This window comes from Schistocerca serialis, chromosome 11, assembly GCF_023864345.2.
Source record: "Schistocerca serialis cubense isolate TAMUIC-IGC-003099 chromosome 11, iqSchSeri2.2, whole genome shotgun sequence".
NCBI classification, from domain to species: Eukaryota; Metazoa; Arthropoda; class Insecta; order Orthoptera; family Acrididae; genus Schistocerca; species Schistocerca serialis.
This window is the reverse complement of record NC_064648.1, coordinates 117,106,141-117,129,837: the sequence shown is the minus strand read 5'-3', so window position 1 is coordinate 117,129,837 and position 23,697 is coordinate 117,106,141. Positions and strand designations below refer to the sequence as shown.

The 23,697-nt window shown below is 46.3% G+C and overlaps 1 protein-coding gene and 1 pseudogene across 1 annotated transcript in view; one reads left to right on the top strand and one right to left on the bottom strand.

Moving 5' to 3' along the window:
* LOC126426517 (uncharacterized) overlaps nt 1-23,697 on the bottom strand; it is a 433,256-nt gene that overhangs the window by 81,641 nt on the left and 327,918 nt on the right. The gene's annotated exons all lie outside the window — the stretch shown is intronic.
* LOC126427537 (5S ribosomal RNA) lies at nt 3,049-3,165 on the top strand (annotated as a pseudogene).

Below are 23,697 nucleotides of genomic sequence, written 5' to 3'. Positions count from 1 at the left end.
AGCAGTTGAATGGAATGGACAGTGTCTTGAAAGGAGGATATAAGATGAACATCAACAAAAGCAAAACGAGAGTAATGGAATGTAGTCGAATTAAGTCGGGTGATGCTGAGGGGATTATATTAGAAAATGAGACAAAGTAGTAAAGGAGTTTTGCTATTTGGGGAGCAAAATAACTGATGATGGTCGAAGTAGAGAGGATATAAAATGTAGAATGGCAATGGCAAGGAAAGCGTTTCTGAAGAAGAGAAATTTGTTAACATCGGGTATAGATTTAAGTGTCAGGAAGTCGTTTCTGAAAGTATATGTATGGAGTGTAGCCATGTATGGAAGTGAAACATGGACGATAAATAGTTTGGACAAGAAGAGAATAGGAGCTTTCGAAATGTGGTGCTACAGAAGAATGCTGAAGATTAGATGGGTAGATTACATAACTGATGAGGAGGTATTGAATAGAATTGGGGAGAAGAGGAGTTTGTGGCACAATTTGACTAGAAGAAGGGACCGGTTGGTAGGACATGTTCTGAGGCATCAAGGGATCACCAATTTTAGTATTGGAGGGCAGCGTGGAGGGTAAAAATCGTAGAGGGAGACCAAGAGATAAATACACTAAGCAGATTCAGAAGGATGTAGGCTGCAGTAGGTACTGGGAGGTGAAGAAGCTTGCACAGGATAGAGTAGCATGGAGAGCTGCATCAAACCAGTCTCAGGATTGAAGACCACAACAACAACATTCTCAACCACGCTCATTGTGTTACATTTTCATTGTTTTATTTTTCTTTCATATTTGCATTATATAAATTAACCTGTCAGGGTAACCGAGAGCGCTAACTCGTTGCTTCCTGCGCTCGGGTAGGCGCGCCGGCCCCGGATCGAATCCGCCCGGCGGATTAACGACGAGGGCCGGTGTGCCGGCCGGCCTGGTTGTGGTTTTTAGGCGGTTTTCCACATCCCGCTAGGTGAATACCGGGCTGGTCCCCATGTTCCGCCTCAGATATACGGCTCGCAGACATCTGCAGACGTTCGCACTATTCCATGGATTACACTCGATGCAGACAGTTGGGGTACACTGATTCCGTCCCGGGGGGTACGGGGTGGTGGCAGCAAGGGCATCCGGCCACCCCTTGACCATTAACATGCCAAATCCGATTAACGATTGCTGACTCTGCGTGACTGCAGAACAAGGCTCAAGCGATACATAGATAGATTGATTTGCATTATATAAATTATAATCTCATCAACTAGGTACTAACAGATTATATGGAACCATTTTAACAATTGTTAAGCAATCAACTCGCTGTACCCTCAGAAAAATCTTTATATATTATGTTCTTTATATTATTTTAAAAAAGCATTAACAACTGTTTACGAAGAAGACTGTAACAATGAGCAGTCTTTGCTATTAGATTCAGAAGCATCCCACCCGCCTTACATTTCAAGGCGGTGGATTACTCTGTACTGTTAATGAAATAAATAAATAAATAAAATATTGCTTGAAACTATTCTTCAAGCTCGTGCACTGGACTCGCACTCGGAAGGACGACGGTTCAATCCCGCGTCCGGCCATCCTGATTTAGGTGTTCTGTGATTTCCCTAAATCGGTCCAGGCAAATGCCGGCATGGTTTCTTTGAAAGGGCACGGCCGACTTCCTTCCCCTTCCTTCCTTAATCCGATGAGACCGATGACCTTGCTGTCTGGTCTCTTCCCCCAAAAAACAACCAACAACCAACCAAGCTCGTGGAAAGATGTTTTCAAGATCTTGATGGGTCCTAGAAGCAAGAAGGACGTCATCACTATCTACATTGCACTAGTAAAATATATATTGGTCACAGGCGGCGCAGTACTTAGCACATTGGACTCGCATTCGGGAGGACGACGGTTCAAACCTGCGTCTGGCCATCCAGATTTAGTTTTCCCGTGATTTCCCCAAACCGCTCTAGGCAAATGCCGGGGTGGTTCCTTTGAAAGGACACGGCCGATTTGCTTCCCCTCCCTTGACTCAATCCGAGCTCCGTCTCCAATGACCTCGATGTCGACGGAACGTTAAACCCAATCTTCCTTTATAAAAAAAAAATAAATAAAAAAAGCTCAAATGGCTCTAAGCACTATCGGACTTAACATCTGAGGTCATCAGTCCCCTAGAACTTAGAACTACTTAAACCTAACTAAGCTAAGCATATCACACACAGCCATGCCCGAGGCAGGATTCGAACCTGCGACCGCAGCGGCCGCGCGGTTCCAGACTGCAGCGCCTAGAACCGCTCGGCCACAGCGGCCGGCCATCGCTACCTCAGAGATGCTGGTCCCATCGCTCGTGCGCCGACTATAACGCCACGTTCAAACTCACTTAACTCTTTGAAGGGCAGGCAAAACTGTAACCTAACCACATACGTAGACGGTTTCGATGGGCGGTGGTCACTGTGGCTAACCACGTAATATTTTCTCCCTTTACCGCTCAGGGGCCAGCAGTCTCTCTGCCAGCCACCTAATTGTTGCCTAAAATACCGCTAGATGGCAGTGAAGGTCTTTTGCGCGAATTTTTGCCACGTATTCAGAACAATAGTTGATACTTCTTCATTGTTAACACTGTTCTTGGAAGCGGCGTGCAGTATTCTCTGTAACTCTTCTTTATTCGACTATTTTTGGTAAGTAATTGATTATATTTATGTGTTGATCACATATAAGTCTGAAGGATGAACGTGTAATGCAACTTTAAATTGAAACAGAATTTTTCGTGTTTTACAGACAAATTTCTGTGTGGTTAGTGCTGCTAACCACCGCCCTTCTGCTCCACCCAGTGTATTTTCTTCGTCGTCCATCGAATATGTCTAGCAGAAATGGAATAACTGAGGACGAATGTTACCGAATTTTATTTGAAGAAATATCTTCTTATGACAGCAGTGTTGACAGTGATGGAAATGACCCCACATTCACGACAAGCTGTGCAACTTCTAGTCTTGTGTGCAGTCGTGTGGTTCTAAATTTAACTAATTGTCTTCATGGAAAGAGTCATTTTCATTGACAATTATTTTACATCATATGATCTATTCGGCAACGGCCTTGCCGCAGTGGATACACCGGTTCCCGTCAGATCACCGAAATTAAGCGCTGTCGGGCGTGGTCGGCACTTGGATGGGTGACCATCCAGCCGCCATGCGCTGTTGCCATTTTTGGGGTGCATTCAGCCTCGTGATGCTAATTGAGGAGCTACTCGACCGAGTAGTAGCGGCTTCGGTCAAGAAAATAATCATAACGACTGGGAGAGCGGTGTGCTGACCACACGCCCCTCCTATCCGCATTCTCAACTGAGGATGACACGGCGGTCGGATCGTCCCGTTGGGCCACTTGTGGCGTGAAGACGGAGTGCTATATGATCTATTAAAGGACCTAAAATCCAATGGTGTGTACGCTTGAGGAACAATAAATCCAAGAAAGAAAAACGTACTAAAACTCAAGGAGGAAAAGGAACTGGAAAGAGGGGAATTCGATTACAAAATAAGCAATGATGACATAGTTATCTATAGATGGAAAGATAACAGGGCAGTCAAGTTGATTTCAACATGTCATTCACCATCAGATGTGTCCACAGTAACTCGAAAAATAAAAGATGGAACAATAACCAATGTCACTTGTCCAATTGCATTGAAAGACTACAATTCCAGTATGAACTATGTGGATAATTTTGATCGCCTAAAGTCAGAGTATGCTACTGACAGAAAAAGCAAGAAATGGTGGATGAGATTGTTTCTTCACTTTTTAGACTGCAGTGTGACAACCGTGTTCATTGTGCACAAAGAAATCGAAATGGAGCAGTTCTCCAATAAAGACATCTGTCGAGAGGGTACAAAATCTTGTTGGCTCCAAAAATAGCTAATTTTGCCTCTGTATCCCAAAGTAGTATAGCAACCCAGACCAAATCACACAATCCATATGTAGACGAAAGTATTAGCCACGAAAGCAGTAAACAACAACCAATTCACTCATCATCTAGAAGATGCGCAGTTTGCAGTTCAAAGAAAAATCCAGTGCGAACAGTGCGGATCTGTTCAGTGTGCAAAGTACCATTGTCTCTGAGAGCAGGCAAGAACTGAAATAACAAGTTTTTAATTTTCTTGGTATCTCTTGAATCAAAGTTCAACCACCAAATATCGAATCTGTATACTGTAATGGGATGGTGGTTACCTGTAGTGACCGCATTTAATGTTTTGTTGTTGTTTAAGTGAATTTTTACAAATTCAATGTATAAAACATCGCAAGACAATAAAACAAATGTGTTACAAGCAAAAGAAATTTGAAAATTGCAAATAATTTTTCTTGCCCCACTAGGGTAAATTTTAGTGGCGTTTACCTGCCCCTCAAAGAGTTAAATCTTGATAACTTGGGATTGTAGCAGCAGTAACCGATCTAACAACTGCGCCAGACACTTGTTGTCTTATATAGGCGTTGCCGACCGCAGTGCCGAATCCTGCCTGTTTACATATCTTTGTATTTGAATAAGCATGCTTACACCAGTTTCTTTGGAGCTTCACTGTATGTACGAATAAAGTTTCACCGATCTATGTCACTTGGCAGTGAGGCATGGTGCGAAAGTTACTTTCGTCCCTAAGTTATGCAGCCCAGTGTATTCTGGAGAGCCGATCGCGACGCAGCGAGATGAAAGCCGCAGCTAGTTCGTACGTCGGGAAGGCAGTATTCGGATAAGTGGCACATCCGGCGGAAGTTGCGTGCAGTTTCCCGGCGCACGCAGATAAGCCGACCGCAGCCCGGCACGCAACACCACGCACCACACGCGACCTACGCACTGCTTGCTCTCTCTCTCTCTCTCTCTCTCTCTCTCTCTCTTTCTCTCTCCGCCAGCACAAGGTTTCTCACCTCTCTGCAGGCACGCACCAAGACACCGGGCTTAATACGGTGGAGCGGCTAATTTCATTGTATTTCATTTGCCTCCCGTAAAAAGAATAACAATAATGCACAGAACAATGGGAAAAAATGGAGGATCTGTTAGACGGCAGTCGGTTTGGCTTTCGGAAAGGAGACACCAAAGAGGACGTTGTGATCAGCTCAGACGCATATTACACTACTGGCTATTAAAATTGCTACACCACGAAGGTGACGTGCTAGAATGCGAAATTTAACCAATAAGAAGAAGATGCTGTGATATCGAAATGATTAGCTTTTCAGAGCATTCACACAAGGTTAGCGCCGGTGGCGACACCTACAACGTGATGACGCGAGGAAAGTTTCCAACCGATTTCTGATGCACAAACAGCAGTTGACCGGCGTTGCTTGGTGAAACGTTGATGTGATGCCTCGTGTAAGGAGGAGGAATGCGTACCATCACGTTTCCGGCTTTGATAAAGGTCGGATTGTAGCCTATCGCAATTGCGGTTTATCGTATCGCGACATTGCTGCTCGCGTTGGTCGAGATCCAATGACTGTTAGCAGAATATGGAATCGGTGGGTTCAGGAGGGTAATACGGAACGCCGTGGTGGATCCCAACAGCCTCGTATCACTAGCAGTCGAGATGACAGGCATCTTATCCGCACGGCTGTAACGGGTCGCGCAGCCACGTCTCGATCACTGAGTCAACAGATGGGGACGTTTGCAAGACAACAACCATCTGCACGAACAGTTCGACGACGTTTGCAGCAGCACGGACTATCAGCTCGGAGACCGTGGCTGCTGTTACCCTTGACGCTGCATCACAGACAGGAGCGCCTGCGATGGTCTACTCGACGACGAATCTCGGTGCACGAATGGCACAACGTCATTTTTTCGGATGAATCCAGGTTCTGTTTACAGCATCATTATGGTCGTATCCGCGTTTGGCGACATCGCGGTGAACGTACATTGGAAGCTTGTATTCGTCATCGCCATACTGGCGTATCACCCGGCGTGATGGTAGGGGATGCCATCGTTTACACGTCTCGGTCACCTCTTGTTCGCATTGACGGCACTTTGAACAGTGGACGTTACATTTCAGATGTGTTACGACCGGTGGCTCTACTCTTCATTCGATCCCTGCGAAAACCTACATTTCAGCAGGATAATGCACGACCGCATGTTGCAGGTCCTGTACGGGCCTTTCTGGATACAGAAAATGTTCGACTGCTGCCCTGGCCAGCACATTCTCCAGATCTCTCACCGACCGAAGACGTCTGGCCAATGGTGGCCGAGCAACTGGCTCGTCACAATACGCCAGTCACTACTCTCGATGGACTGTGGTATCGTGCTGAAGCTGCATGGGCAGCTGTACCTGTACACGCCATCCGAGCTCTGTTTGACTCAATGCCCAGGCGTATCAAGGCCGTTATTACGGCCAGAGGTGGTTGTTCTGGGTACTGATTTCTCAGGATCTATGCACCCAAATTGCGTGAAAATGTAATCACATGTCAGCTCTAGTATAATATATTTGTCCAATGAATGCCCGTTTATCATCTGCATTTCTTCTTGGAGTAGCAATTTTAATGGCCAGTAGTGTAAAAACCCTTCGGTACCGGCGGGTGTCTACCCCTTCATTAATAAGGTTTTTAGTGAGTGACGTCTGGTCGCTCTGTTAGTAAACATAGAGTAGAGCGCAAGCTCAGGAGGACAGCTCTGCGATTTTCGGCAGGGGGCGTTTGATTATGGCGCCAGCCGGCAGGGGTGGCCGAGCGGTTCTCGGCGCTTCAGTCTGGAACTGCGCGACCGCTACCGTCGCAGGTTCGAATCCTGCCTCGGGCATGGGTGTGCGTGATGTCCTTAGGTTAGTTAGGTTTAAGTAGTTCTAAGTTCTAGGGGACTGATCACCTCAGAAGTTAAGTCCCATAGTGCTCAGAGCCATTTGAACCATTTTTTTGAGGCGTTCAGACACTCGTTTTTCCCTCGCGCAATCCGCGAGTGGAACAGAGGGGGGAATATGACTTTGGCGTGAATTGCGCCCTCCGCCACACACCGCTTGCTGGCTAGCGGACTATACAGGGTGCGTCAAAAACATGTATACACACTTTGAAGCGTCATACAAAATTTATTTCCCGTTCTACAATATTAAATTTCTGGAAATGGAAAGGTGAAAGTCCAATTGGAAAAATAAATGTACTTTGCATGTTATTAATGTTCAAACTGGTGGCCTTCAGCATCAATACATTTCTGAGTACGAGTCGCCACTGATTCCGTACATCGTACCAAAGTGTCCAATGAGATTTCTGCGCACACCGCCCGAATCTCATTCCAAAGTGTGTCCAGGTTACGTGGTTTACGTTTGTACACCTCATCTTTGACTGTGCCCCATAAGAAGAAATCCAGCGGCGTGAGGTCTGGAGAGCGTGCAGGAAACTCGATTGGTCCCCTGCGTCCTATCCACTGGCCTGGCACATTGTGATCCAGCTATGCTCGTACGTCCCTATGAAAGTGCGGCGGGGCGCCATCTTGTTGGAAATAAAACTCATCATTACCGTATAATGCACGAATGGCAGGGAATATGGAGTCAGCAAGCATTGTGAGGTACGATTCTCCAGTTACAGTACCTTGAAATAGGAATGGCCCAATGAGGCCCCTTGCAGACAAACCACACCACACATTTACACCAGGCGAATTCACAGCCTTTACAACAGTAATGTTCTTCAGCCCATTACACACAATTATGCCTATCGACAGTTACATTGAGTTTGAATTGGGCTTCATCCGACCAAATTATGCTACCCATAAATCCCGGTTGGCGTCTCACCATCTCCTAAACCCATTCACAAAATTCTAACCTTCGATCTGGATCGCCACTTAGCTGCTGCCACCTGTAGAAGAAACATAACATTACTGTCTCAGAGATATTGAACCTTGTAGAACGGGAAATAAATTGTCTATGACACTTCAAAGTGTGTATACATTTTTTTGACGCACCCTGTATATGCAGATGTAGAAGTGCGTCGTACTGTTGCAGAAAACTAATAATGAAATTTCACACGCACAGAAAAACTGAACAGGGATGAGTCCGCAAATGTTTAAGTTTGTCCTGATGTCGGCAATAGCCGAAACGTTGCTGCGCAGCATGTGAAGAAATGCGCTGGGCGCGGTTGACGGCGCTATTCGCGGAAAGAAGCGGTAAAGCTAAGCGGCCATTTTGCGCGTCCGCGCAACAGCTGACGTATCGACCGGTCGCGGGCCAATGAATAATAGATGTCCGCTCATTAGCGACTGCGTCCGCCGCGCTTGAGCGGCTACAAGCAACCGGGCGCTCGCTAGGGGTGGAGTCACTGCAGCAATTAAGAGGCAGCCGCCTCGCCGATTATGTGGTACAGCCACTGCCGGCTGCTGTGTAAGAGCGCAAGAGCACGTGAACACACTAACTTTCGACACCTCGCCACATTTACTGGTTGTTTTTCTTTGAACGTTGTTAAACGTAACATAGATGCTGCAATCTGAAAGACGCGGCACTTTAATCTACCGCGCTGTTGCTGCTCTAGACTCCGTAAAACTCGGCATCATTGTCGCGAGCACACCTTCGGTTGTGCACGTTTTAAGGGGCTTTTGCGCATGCGCAATTCGCGTGACGTAATTGCTTTAGCGACCAAATGCCTACGGATTTGATGAACACCTGCGCGGTTTACGATGTGCACGGCTAGCCCTACAACTTCACGTCATTGCCACCAGATGGTAGCACACGACGGCAGACTTTTATCCCCATTCGCTCGGCATAAATCCTGCCGGACGATGGCACATCACTGACTGTATATAGGCCTATACTGCAGTGAAATTACACTACTAGCCATTAAAACTGCTACACCAAGATGAAATGCAGATGATAAACGGGTATTCATTGCTCAAATATATTATATCACAGTTGATCAAGAGTAGTGAGTAGCGTATTGTGACAAGCCAGTTGCTCGGCCACCATTAACCAGACGTTTTCAGTTGGTGAGAGATCTGGAGAATGTGCTGGCCAGGGCAGCAGTCGAACATTTGCTGTATGCAGAAAGGCCGGTACAGGACCTGCAACACGCGGTCGTGCATTATCCTGCTGAAATGTAGGGTTTCGCAGGGACTGAATAAAGGGTAGAGCCACAGGTCGTAACACATCTGAAATGTAACGTCCACTGTTCAAAGTGCCGTCAATGCGAAGGTGACCGAGACGAATAACCAATGGCACACCACGCTGGGTGATACGCCAGTATGGCGATGACAAATACATGCATCCAATGTGCGTTCACCGCGACGTCGCCAAACACGGATGCGACCATCGTGATGCTGTAAACAGAACCTGGATTCGTCCGAAAAAATGACGTTTTGCCATTCGTGCACGCAGGTTCGTCGTCGAGTACACCATCGCAGGCGCTCCTGTCTGTGATGCAGCGTCAAGGGTAACAGCAGCCACGGTCTCCGAGCTGACAGTCCATGCTGCTGCAAACGTCGTCGAACTGTTCGTGCAGATGGTTGTTGTATTGCATATGTCCCAATCTGCTGTCTCAGGGATCGAGACGTGGCTGCACGATCCGTTACAGCCATGCGGATAACATGCCTGTCATCTCGACTGCTAGTGATACGAGGCCGTTGGGATCCAGTACGGCGTTCCGTATTACCCTCCTGAACCCACCGATTCCATAGTCTGCTAACAGTCATTGGATCTCGACCAACGCGAGCAGCAATGTCGCGATACGATAAACCGTAATCGCGATAGGCTACAATCCGACCTTTATCAAAGTCGGAAACGTGATGGTACGCATTTCTCCTCCTTGCACGAGGCATCACAACAACGTTTCACCAGGCAACGCCGGTCAACTGCTGTTTGTGTATGAGAAATCGATTGGAAACTTTCCTCGTGTCAGCACGTTGTAGGTGTCGTCACCGGCGCCAACCTTGTGTGAATGCTCTGAAAAGCTAATCATTTGCATATCACAGCATCTTCTTCCTGTCGGTTAAATTTCGCGTCTGTAGCACGTCATCTTCGTGGTGTAGCAATTTTAATGGCGAGTAGTGTGGATCGCACTTCAGTATACGATGCAGTTGAACTAACAGTAAACCTATTTTGCGGATTTCTGAACGAGTTATAGTATATTAATTTATGAATTTCATCATACAGTAATCAATCCCCGTTGATTGTAAGATTCTAGCATTTACTCATGCTTCTGAAATCCTTAAATCTTATAGTGAGTCAGGTTTATCTGTGCAGTAGGAATACAGCGTATTCACGAAGATATGTAAACATTTTAATATGTTATTCTACACGTAAAACTAAAGAAAAAAGTTCACATAAACATTGGTCCAACCTGATCGCCCACATGAATGGGGTCCAACTTTAATCGGATATAATCGAGGGGTGTTCCTGCACAAAATCTTGCACCGGCAACACTTTCATCTACATCTACATCTACACCTTACAAATCACATTAAAGTGCCTGGCAGAGGGTTCATCGAACCACCTTCAAAATTCTCTATTATTCAAATTTCGTACAGCGCGCGGAAAGAACGAACACCCATATCTTTCCGTACGAGCTGTGATTTCCCTTATTTTACCGTGGTGATCGTTCCTCCCTATGTAGGTCCGTGTCAACAAAATATTTTCGCGTTCGGAGGAGACAACTGGTGACTGGAATTTCGTGAGAAGATTTCGTCGCAACGAAAAACACCTTTCTATTAATGATGTACAGCCCAAATCCTGTATCATTTCTGTGACACTCTCTCTCCCATATTTCGCGATAATACAAAACGTGCTGCCTTTCATTGAACTTTTTCGATGTACTCCGTCAGTCCTATCTGGAAAGGGTCCCACACCGCGCAGCAGTATTCTAAAAGAGTACGGACAAGCGTAGTGTAGGCAGTCTCCTTAGTAGATCTGTTACATTTTCCAAGTGTCCAGCCAATAAGACGCAGTCTTTGGTTAGCCTTCCCCACAACATTTTCTTATGTGTTCTTTCCAATTTAAGTTGTTCGTAATTGTAATACCTGGGTATTTACTTGAATTTGCGGCTTTTAGATTAGACTGATTTATCGTGTAACCGAAGTTTAACGAGTTCCTTTTCGCACTCATGTGGATGACCTCACACTTTTAGTTATTTAGGGTCACCTGTCACTCTTCGCACCATTCAGATATCTTTTCTAAATCCTTTGCAGTTTGTTTTGATCTTATGATGACTTCATTAATTGTTGAGCTACAGCGTCATCTGCAAACAACCGACAACGGCTGCTCAGATTGTCTCCCAAATCGTTTAAATAGGTAAGGAACAGTAGTGGGCCTATAACCCTACCTTAGCGAACGCCATAAATCACATCTGTTCTACTAGATAACTTCCCGTCAATTACTACGAACTGCAACCTCTCTGACAGGAAATCGCAAATCCAGTCACATAACTGAGACGATATTCAATAAGCACGCAATTTTACTACGAGCCGCATGCGTGGTAGGGTGTCAAAAGCCTTCTGGAAATCCAGAAATACGGAATCGATCTGAAATCCCTAGTCAATAGCACTGAACACTTCACGTTCGAATACCTATGTTCCAAAACCCTGCTGCATATCGACGTTAACGGTATGGGCCTTAATTTAGTGGATTACTCCTAGTACCTTTCTTGAAAGCGTTTCTGAAGAAGACAAATTTGTTAACATCGAGTATAGATTTACATGTGAGGAAGTCGTTTCTGAAAGTATTTGTATGGAGTGTAGAAATGTATGGAAGTGAAACGTGGACGACAAATAGTTTGGACAAAAAGGGAATAGAAGCTTCCGAAATGTGGTGCTACAGAAGAATGGTGAAGATTACATGGGTAGATCACATAACTAATGAGGAGGTATTGAACAGATTTCGGGAGAAGAGGAGTTTGTGGCACAACTTGACTAGAAGAAGGGACCGGTTGGGAGGACATGTTCTAAGGCATCAAGGGATCACCAATTTAGTACTGGAGGGCAGCGTGGAGGGTAAAAATCGTAGAGGGAGACCAAGAGATGAATACACTAAGCAGATTAAGAAGGATGTAGGTTGCAGTAGGTACTTGGAGATGAAGAAGCTTGCACAGGATAGAGTAGCATGGAGAGCTGCATCAAACCAGTCTCAGGACTGAAGACAACAACAACAACAACAACAACTGGACTCGCATTCGGGAGGACGACGGTTCAATCCCGCATCCGGCCATTCTGATTTAGGTTTTCCGTGATTTCCCTAAATCGCTCCAGGCAAATGCCGGGATGGTTCCTCTGGAAGGGCACGGCCGACTTCCTTACCGTCCTCCCCTAATCCGACGAGATCGATGACCTCGATGTTTGGTCTCTTCCTCCAAACAACCCAACCCAACAACAACAACCTTTCTTGAATATTGGAGTGACCTGTGGAACTTTCCAGTCTTTGGGTACTTTCGCAGTTATGGACGGCTATGGAGACTGCACGGTTCAGTATTTCTGCAGGGGAATTCCAACGACTTGCTGAGTCCCAGCCACATGGGGTTACTGCACTTGGCCGGACAAACGGAGATCCGTCTCGATCTCCCTAACAGGCCTTGGAAGTCCTAAGGCACCGACCGGCCGCCGTGTCATCCTCAGCCCATAGGCGTCAATGGATGCGGATATGGAGGGGCATTTGGTCGGCACACCGCTCTCCCGGCCGTATGTCAGTTTACGAGACCGGAGCCACTACTTCTCAGTCAAGTAGCTCCTCAGTGTGCCTCACAAGGGCTGAGTGCACCCCGCTTGCCAACAGCGCTCGGCAGACCGGATGGTCACCCATCCAGGTGCTAGCCCAGCCCGACACCGCTTAACTTCGGTGATCTGACGGGAACAGATGTTTCCACTGCGTCAATGCCGTTGGCGTCACGATATTGGGAGGTATCGAATTACTTTCGTCGCCTCAGTGTGAGCGCCTGGTGAGACCGACTGCCAGAGGTGATAGCGCGGGTGGGCTAGGTAAACGCTTCGGCCGGCACACGCCTTGGTGTGAGCGATAAGACGGGGCTGTCCGGCGCTGTTATCTGCCGCCCCCGCTATCAGAGAGTCGCACGGTCCGGCGCGGCATCTGGGAAGGCCCCGGGCCGACAAGGAACGCAGTAATTGTGGAAAAAACCAGTGCAGCCTGTGCTATCGTGGGCGGCCGGTGCAGATTTCCCGAATGCAAATATTGTGTCGTCGGTCCCGCCTTCATTACGGGGCACGCCAGATAAGCCACAGACACACCGCGTGACGTCATTATACCGAGACCAAAATCTCGATCTGCCGACTGGTATAGCGTGCACCCACTGCAGGCGATTTCTACGCATACTAAACAATCTACTTCTCTCCGAAGAGGCCTCGCGACACCGGACCACCGACCGACCACCATGTCATCCTAAGCCGAACGCCGTGATCGGACGCGGATCAGCACAGTGCTCTCCCGGCCGTTGTGAGTTTTCGCGCCCTGGGGCCGTGATTACTCGATCGGGAATAAGCGAATGCCACACTAATTCCTTGCCCACATGTATTAGCATCACAAGGCTCGGTGCAGCCTGGGAGGTCAATAGAGCATGTTTCAGGTCGTGGTTGACGTTTCACATGTGGCTGAACACTTCCTGTTTCCTTAAATAACGTAACTATCCGGCGAACGGTCCGGACACTTGGATGATGTCGTCCAGGATACCGAGCAGCATACATAGCACACGCCCGTTGGGCATTTTGATCAAAACAGCCATACATCAACACGATATCGACCTTTTCCGCAGTTGGTAAACGGTCGATTTTAACACTGGTAATGTATCACGAAGCAAATACCGTCCGCACTGGCGGAATGTTACGTGATACCACGTGCTTGTGCGTTTGTGAGTATTACAGCGCCATCTATCACAAAGTGAAAAAGTGGTCCAACTAAAACATTGATCTTTCTTTACGTACTACACGAAAATGTAATAAAAATGGGGGTTCCTATTTTTAAAAAAACGCAGCTGATATCCGTTTGATCTATGGCAGCGCCATCTAGCGGGCCAAGCATAGCGCCATTTGATTTCCCCCTCCAAGCTAGACAAGTTTCGTTCTTTGTAGTTTTTTCGTTTGACGCTTATTTCGTGAGATATCTGGCCCGGTCACGATCAATGGACCACACTGTATTCCCGCACCGGAGTGCCACTTATAACGATATGTTTACGTAATGTGTATACATAAACAATACAGTTATAAATGTCCCCGTTCGTAGCCGCTAATTATAACAATATGTTTACTTTTGTACTGTAAGATATAGCTATAATCAGCGGTGGAAACATATATGCGAACGCCGACCGTGTGCGGCTGTTTCTTGTTGGATCGTCTGACCAGTCGGAAGTTGCATTGCGGAAGAGAGTAAATGCCTATTCAAAATATAATTATTTTTGGATAGCTCAACATGAATTTCCTAAGGGACCGTAGTTTATAATGCATTTACCAATAGAATATGGCGCGGAGAAAATATTTCGCCGCATACAACTTCCGTCCGATTTCGACGAAAGAATTCGTGACTGTGAACTCTCTATTTGGCAGAAACATAAAGAAAATTAAATAATTTCATGAAGAAGTGAGACATAGATTCTATAGTAAATGAATAGTCCATACACCAGTTACATTTAACTCTGAATTTATGGCAATTAATAGACGAACTTACACTGCAATGAAGGATTTAACATGGATGCCGTTTTGACTGGCAATTCTCGTAATGAAAACAATTCCTTCGACGTTTTTACATACACGTCGCACAATAAATCTACTGCTAGGCACTTTTAGTATTACACATTTACTTTACACTAAAACAATATTATTTTTTAACGATAATAATACGGTCGCAAGACATGCGCGTCCGACACAACTTACAGGAGACAAGAGACGAATGAGTAGCTGTTCATCGAGAATATCTCGTACATCAAAAAAAAAAAAAAAAAAAAAAAAAAAAAAAAAGGTGTAAAAAAGTGTTCTTCTTCTGTCCGTTTTTAGCGCCGCGGTTTTCAAAGTCAATAACTCACAGCATCTCTGACGGCGCTTCGACAATAAACAAGTTACGTCACAGATCGTTCACCTTTTACATTCTCGCAACATTATTTGCTAACTGTAGCTGTTGCCGAGCGACTGCTCGATTAGTGAATGATTTAACATGATAAGGCAATCACATAATGTTACACACTGCACTGGTTTGTTGGTCGATTTGGGGGAAGGGGACCAATCAGCGAGTTCATCGGTCCCATCGGGTTAGGTACGGACGTGGGAGGAAGTCGGCCACGCCCTTTCAAAGGGATCATCCCGGAATTTGCCCGAAGCGATGTAGGGAAATCATGGAAAAATCTAAATCAGGGTGGCCGGACCCGCGCGGGTTTGAACATGCGTCCTTCCGAGTGCGAGTCCAGTGCGCCACCTCGCTCGTTGCGACGCTTTGCGCGTGCGCTGCAGCAACGACCTGAAACGGAAACTTTTTGATCGCACTATTAGACGCAGCGCGGAGAATAATACGTACGAGGAGGGTGATTTTTGTTTTTCAGCCGTGAGGTGCGAGAAAGCGCGTTCCCCTTTGGCGCCAGCTAACGGGTTCGCCGGTCAAAGCCCGGGGGCCGAACGCGCGTATCGTGGTGTGGGAGGTTACAGCAGGTAGCAGCGCCGGCTGCACGGTAGCCGGCCGGAGAAATCGCGTGACGTCACGGGAGAAAAGGGCCGCTCAGGGCAGGCCAATGGCTCCGCGCTCTGCCGGCGCGGGAAAGTACGCCGAGGCGCGCAGGCACTAGCGTTCCTCGTAAAATATCGATATATCGACGTTGCCGCCAAAAATATCGATATGCACCACCATTTTCCGTTTACAGTTATGTTGTTGTTGTTGTTGTGGTCTTCAGTCCTGAGACTGGTTTGATGCAGCTCTCCATGCCACTCTATCCTGTGCAAGGAAGAGACCAAACACCGAGGTCATCGATCTCATTGGATTAGGGAAGGACGGGTAAGGAAGTCGGCCGTGCCCTTTCAGAGGAACCATCCCGGCATTTGCCTGGAGCGATTTAGGGAAATCACGGAAAACCTAAATCAGAATGGCCGGACGCGCGATTGAACCGTCGTCCTCTCGAATGTAAGTCTAGTTGTTGTTGTTGTCTTCAGTCCTGAGACTGGTGTGATGCAGTCTCCATACTACTATAGCTTGTGCAAGCTTCTTCGTCTCCCAGTACCTACTGTAACCTACATCCTTCTGAATCTGCTTAGTGTATTCATCTCTTGGTCTCCCTCTACGATTTTTACCCTCCATGCTGCCCTCCAGTACTAAATTGGTGATCCCTTGATGCCTCAGAACTTGTCCTACCAACCGATCCCTTCTTCTAGTCAAGTTGTGCCAGAAACTCCCCTCAGTTCTATTCAGTACCTCCTCATTAGTTATGTGATCTACCCATCTAATCTTCAGCATTCTTCTGTAGCACCACATTTCGAAATCTTCTATTCTCTTCTTGTTCAAACTATTTAACGTCCACGTTTCACTTCCATACATGGCTACACTCCATACAAATACTTTCAGAAACGAGTTCCTGACGCTTAAATCTATATTCGGTTTTAACAAATTTCTCTTCTTCAGAAACGCTTTCCTTGCCATTGCCAGTCTACATTTTATATCCTCTCTACTTCGACCATCATCAGTTATTTTGCTCCCCAAATAGCAAAACTCCTTTACTACTTTAAGTGTCTCATTTCCTATTCTAATTCCCGCAGCATCGCCCGACTTAATTAGACTACATTCCATTATCCTCGTTTTGCTTTTGTTGATGTTCATCTTATACCCTCCTTTCAAGACACTGTCCATTCATATCGATATCTAAATGGCAACATCGAGTGCAGATACTTTTACTTTATCTTACACTGGATGATTCACGAAGATATGCAAATATTTTAATATGTTATTCTACAAGTAAAACTGAAGGAAAAAGTTTGTATAAACATACGTTCGCAGCCGGCCGGGGTGGCTGAGCGGTTCAGGCGCTTCAGTCTGGAAACGCGCGACCGCTACGGTCGCAGGTTCGAATCCTACCTTGGGCATGGATGTGTGTGATGTCCTCAGGTTAGTTAAGTTTAAGTAGTTCTAAGTTCTAGGGGACTGATGACCTCAGAAGTTAAGTCCCATAGTGCTCAGAGCCATTTGAACCATACGTTCGCAAACGTTTAGTCACGGAGTTACGGATAACAAAAGGTTTTTCGTGAAAATTTAGCAACTACGCTAATATGGAGTCATCGCAAAACCGTGCGAGGTTAAAGTAAAGCACGAATTCCATTTATTTTCTTGTGAATCTAATAAAACTTGAAACTTCTTGGCAGATTAAAACTGTGTAACGGACCGAGACTCGAACTCGGGACCTCTGCCGTCTACATCTACATTTATACTCCGCAAGCCACCCAACGGTGTGTGGCGTAGGGCACTTTACGTACTACTGTCATTACCTCCCTTTCCTATTCCAGTGGTTCGATTCCCGGCGGGGTCAGGGATTTTCTCTGCCTCGTGATGGCTGGGTGTTGTGTGCTGTCCTTAGGTTAGTTAGGTTTAATTAGTTCTAAGTTCTAGGCGACTGATGACCTCAGCAGTTGAGTCGCATAGTGCTCAGAGCCATTTCAGCCAGCCTATTCCAGTAGCGTATGGTTCGCGGGAAGACTGACTGCCGGAAAGCCTCCGTGAGCGCTCGAATCTCTCTAATTTTACATTCGTGATCTCCTCGGGAGGTATAAGTAGGGGGAAGCAATATATTCGACACCTCATCCAGAAACGCACCCTCTCGAAACCTGGACAGCTAGCTACACCGCGATGCAGAGCGCTTCTCCTGCAGAGTCTGCCACTTGAGTTTGCTAAACATCTCCGTATCGCTATCACGCTTACCAAATAACCCTGTGACGAAACGCGCCGCTCTTCTTTGGATCTTCTCTATCTCCTCCGTCAACCCGATCTGGTACGGATCCCACACTGACGAGCAATACTCAAGTATAGGTCGAACGAGTGTTTTGTAAGCCACCTCCTTTGTTGATGGACTACATTCTCTAAGCACTCTCCCAGTGAATCTCAACCTGGTACCCGCCTTACCGACAATTAATTTTATATGATCATTCCACTTCAAATCGTTCCGCACGCATGCTCCCAGATATTTTACAGAAGTAACTGCTACCAGTGTTTGTTCCGCTATCATATAATCATAGAATAAAGGATCCTTCGTTCTATGTATTCGCATTACATTACATTTGTCTATGTTAAGGGTCAGTTGCCACTCCCTGCACCAAGTGCCTATCCGCTGCAGATCTTCCTACATTTCGCTGCAATTTGCTAATGCTGCAACTTCTCTGTATACTGCAGCATCATCTGCCTTTCGCGGGCAAGTGCTCTACCAACTTTTTTTAAAATCTTATTTTCTTCGTTTTCGTTCGTTGTATCGGCTCGTTTCAGGTCGTCATTGATCCATTAACTCAGTTTCTTTTTATTACAGAGGACAGCTAACCGTGCCAGCGTCCAACTGAGCGACCCAAGCACGACTCACGCCCCGTTCTCGCAGCTTCACTTCTGCCAGTACCTCGTCTCCTACTTTCCAGGAGTTTTGGAAGGTAGGAGACGAGGTACTGGCAGAAGTGAAGCTCTGAGGACTGGGCGTGAGTCGTGCTTCGGTAGCTCAGATGGTAGAGCACTTGCCCGCGAAAGGCATAGGTCCTGGGTTCGAGTCTCGGTCCGGCACACAGTTTTAATCTGCCAGGAAGTTTCGTATCAGCGCACACACCGCTGCAGAGTGAAAATCTCATTCTAATAAAAGGTGTACCTGCAGTCGTTTGCCAGAAAATCCAGAGAAGCAAAGATAATTATACAAGTAAATTTGTGTATTTTCCATTAACAGTGTATAAACGTTTATGTCATTGTTGGCAACCGTTAGTGAGTTGTTTCAGTCGTTTCCTAACCTTGAAACGAGTTAAATGGTTCAAATGGCTCTGAGCACTATGGGACTTTACTGCTGTGGTCATCAGTCCCCTAGAACTTAGAACTACTTAAACCTAACGAACCTAAGGACATCACACGAACCTGCGACCGTAGCGGTCACGCGGCTCCAGACTGTAGCGCCTAGAACCGCACGGCCACTCCGGTCGGCGAAACGATTTACTTTTCTGTATTGTTCAGCGAAAGGACATAATAACAACAGTGTATTTAAGTGAAGCCAGATAGTAACTGTTGTAGTTTGTAGATTATTGGTGAAATAGAGAAGCTTTTCAAATTTATGACAGAGGAATACGCCTATATGGCGTTTATTTATGGCAAATGTGATGGTAATGCTACGGCTGCAGTTAACGAATATCGCGTACACTATCCAACTCGGAGGATTCCGAATGCACGAACCATTAGTGGAGTATTTCGAATGTTACGCGAGATAGGTTCTCCACCTAACGTTCACGATCAGTACGAGCGCTCGATGCGTGAAGACGATGATGAGAGTATTATGGATGCTGTTCAAGGTAGCCCGGGTACCAGTACACGACTTCTCTCTCAGCGATTAGGCATTTCACAGTCGAAGGTATGGCGCACACTGGAGTACAATAATCTGTATCCTTACCATAAACAAAATGTGCATCAGAATGAGATTTTCACTCTGCAGCGGAGTGTGCGCTGATATGAAACTTCCTGGCAGATTAAAACTGTGTGCCCGACCGAGACTCGAACTCGGGACCTTTGCCTTTCGCGGGCAAGTGCTCTACCAACTGAGCTACCGAAGCACGACTCACGCCCGGTACTCACAGCTTTACTTCTGCCAGTACCTCGTCTCCTACCTTCCAAACTTTACAGAAGCTCTCCTGCGAACCTTGCAGAACTAGCACTCCTGAAAGAAAGGATATTGCGGAGACATGGCTTAGCCACAGCCTTGGGGGATGTTTCCAGAATGAGATTTTCACTCTGCAGCGGAGTGTGCGCTGATATGAAACTTCCTGGCAGATTAAAACTGTGTGCCCGACAGAGACTCGAACTCGGGACCTTTGCCTTTCGCGGGCAAGTGCTCTACCAACTGAGCTACCCAAGCACGACTCACGCCCGGTACTCACAGCTTTACTTCTGCCAGTACCTCGTCTCCTACCTTCCAAACTTTACAGAAGCTCTCCTGCGAACCTTGCAGAACTAGCACTCCTGAAAGAAAGGATATTGCGGAGACATGGCTTAGCCACAGCCTGGGGGATGTTTCCAGAATGAGATTTTCACTCTGCAGCGGAGTGTGCGCTGATATGAAACTTCCTGGCAGATTAAAACTGTGAGGAGAGCTTCTGTAAAGTTTGGAAGGTAGGAGACGAGGTACTGGCAGAAGTACAGCTGTGAGTACCGGGCGTGAGTCGTGCTTCGGTAGCTCAGTTGGTAGAGCACTTGCCCGCGAAAGGCAAAGGTCCCGAGTTCGAGTCTCGGTCGGGCACACAGTTTTAATCTGCCAGGAAGTTTCAAAATGTGCATCATTTACATGCGGGAGATCCCGTCCTTCGCTTAGAGTTGTGCAACTAATCGGCAGTTACACAAATACACTTTACTTACTGGTGCGGCACAGTTTACTCGAGATGGTATTAACAATTTATATAAAGGGCAAATCTGGTTCAAATGGGTTTGAGCACTAAGGGACTTAACAGCTGAGGTCATCAGTCCCCTAGAACTTAGAACTACTTAAACCTAACTAACCTAAGGACACCACACACATCCGGTGCTGTTTTTCTGGGGGAACGCTGGGCGATGCGTACCCTTAAACTTTTTCGTCGACAAAGTAATTTTTTTACGTTGTTGACAACTTGGAAAAGTGCCAAAGATTTATTTCACGGACGTAAATATTTTTTTTTTCGTTTTTTCTTGTTGGTAATTGCAATACGAACGCTACCAGTGCAGTTTTTGGTGGGAAAAGCGATGTCATTGAAGCATTTCGAAGTTGCGGCAACCGTTTTCGACAGCTGAATCGCTGGCAGGCAGTTCGACAAGCATGTAGTGCCCTCGCCCGCTAACAGTGGGCGATGGTAGTGCTAAACGGATATGCGAGGAGGAGGATATTAGTGTTTAACGTCCCGTCGACAACGAGGTCATTAGAGACGGAGCGCAAGCTCGGGTTAGGGAAGGATGGGGAAGGAAATCGGCCGTGCCCTTTCAAAGGAACCATCCCGGCATTTGCCTGAAGCGATTTAGGGAAATCACGGAAAACCTAAATCAGAATGGCCGGAGATGGGATTGAACCGTCGTCCTCCCGAATGCGAGTCCAGTGTGCTACCCACTGCGCCACCTCGCTCGGTACGGATATGCGAACGCTCAAACGCCGAGCTACCGATAGATGTCTCTATGGTCCCGCTACCATGATGATGATGATGACGATGATGATGATGATGTTGATGACGTCATGGCTAAAAGCAGCGGATTGTATCCCATGCTTCATTTATAAGTAATTTTCACTGCATTATATCCAATGTGGGAGTACCCTCAAACTTTTTTTTAGAAAAAAAGCACTGCACACATCCATGCCCGAGGCAGGATTCGAACCTGCGACTGTAGCAGCAGTGCGGTTGTGCGGTTCCAGCAAACTGTTATAGTTTGTTATACAAATAGGGGAACTGTGGGGGTGAAAAATGCAAAGAGAGAGAGAGGCTCGGCTGTAGTAACCAGGTTCAAGTGGGTGTAGGCTGAAGTAGTCGTGCAGAGGTGAAGAGGTGCGCACAGGACCAAGTCGCCCGAAGGCCAGTATGAAATCAGCTCTCAGATCACAGTGTATAGATTTTACTGGCGTCACAATTTCGAAATAGAACTGTGCTTTTCCCTGGTGAAACTTTCAGGCAAAAAAAAAATGGTTTAAATGGCTCTGAGCAGTATGGGACTTAACATCTATGGTCATCAGTCCCCTAGAACTTAGAACTACTAACTAACCTAAGGACATCACACACATACATGCCCGAGGCAGGATTCGAAGCTGCGACCGTAGCAGTCGCGCGGTTCCAGACTGCGCGCCTAGAACTGCTGGACCACCGCGGCCGGCTACTTTCAGGCATTTGGCTTCTTTATGCAGTGGCGGAATACCTTGGTTCTCTTGACACTCAAGTAATTACGGCACTTATTTTGAAGAAAAAAATTGAGAAACGAAAAAGGAAGTGCATTTTTTCTGCTAAGTTATAACAGAAATGGAAGTCTTTTAAGAATAGAAAGAACAAAAGTGAAGGAGAATGCATCATTTGTCAGGCCCAAAGAAAGGTGTCACTGATTCAGAAAGGCACAGCAGAGTTGAAACCACAAGAAGAGAGTAAGAAATCACTGAAGTGTGAATAATATTGTTATTTGTCAAGTCAAAATACTGCATAATGTGCACGAAAAATGAAAATGGCAAGCTCTTTTTTAAAGCCTGCTATCTTTTAAGGTTAGTTCTACATTTAAAATTTTTCTAAATGCCAATCCAAACCAAGACGAAAAAAAACTAGGATGAAAAACAGAAGTACAGGGAAAAAAAGAGTCAAAGGTGGAGTGGTGGGGAGTCAATGAGACAACAGAAGACACAGTACAGAAAGGGGGATAGAGGAGGGGCACACAGGTGCATGGAGGGGCAGTTGGTAAAAAGCAGAGATACAAAAGTAAGGGGACAAAAGCAGAGATGCAAGAGTAATGGGCCATAAGCAGAGATGCAAAAGTAAGGGGATATAAGCACAGATGCAAAAGTAAGGAGACATAAGCAGAGACACATGAGCAGAAACACAGAGACACAGTTGGTAAAAAGTAGACACACATAAGTAGAGATGCAGTTGGTAAAAAGTAGAGATGCATAAGCAGAGGCACCATTGGTAAAAAGTAGACACACATAAGCAGAGACACATTTGGTAAAAAGTAGAGATACATAAGCAGAGACACATTTGGTAAAAGTAGAGATACATAAGCAGAGATGCAGTTGGCAAAAAGTAGAGATACATAAGCAGAGACACATTTGGTAAAAAGTAGAGACACATAAGCAGAGATGCAGTTGGTAAAAAGTAGAGATGCATAAGCAGAGGCACCATTGGTAAAAAGTAGACACACATAAGCAGAGGCGCAGTTGGTAAAACGTAGAGAGGCAAAACTGGAGAGGCAATTGGTAAAAAGAAGGGAGTTGTTAGACATGGGGAGGGAGTTGTTAGACATGGGGAGGGAGTTGGGAAACACGGAGAGGGAGTTGGGAAACACGGAGAGGGAGTTGGGAAACGTAAGCAGGGAGTTGGAAAACGCAAGCAGGGAGTTGGAAAACGCAAGCAGGGAGTTGGAAAACGCAAGCAGGGAGTTGGAAAACGCAAGCAGGGAGTTGGAAAACGCAAGCAGGGAGTTGGAAAACGCAAGCAGGGAGTTGGAAAACGCAAGCAGGGAGTTGGAAAACGCAAGCAGGGAGTTGGAAAACGCAAGCAGGGAGTTGGAAAACGCAAGCAGGGAGTTGGAAAACGCAAGCAGGGAGTTGGAAAACGCAAGCAGGGAGTTGGAAAACGCAAGCAGGGAGTTGGGAAACGCAAGCAGGGAGTTGGGAAAGATAATCAGGGAGCTGGAAAACAGAGAAGGTGTTGGCAAATAGTAGAAGTGGAGTTGACAAAAAACTAGAAAGGGAGACAAGCAAAAAGTGGAGAGAGAGAGAGAGAGAGAGAGAGAGAGAGAGAGAGAGAGAGACATGGAAAAATAGAGAGGGAGATGTGAAACATAGAATGAAACGGAAGTTACGTGACACAGGTTGGCGACAGCAGTGAACAAAAGAAAATGAATCAAAGAATAAGCAGATGGCTCTCACTTCTCTAGTTAGCGTCCGTTGCATACTGTCTA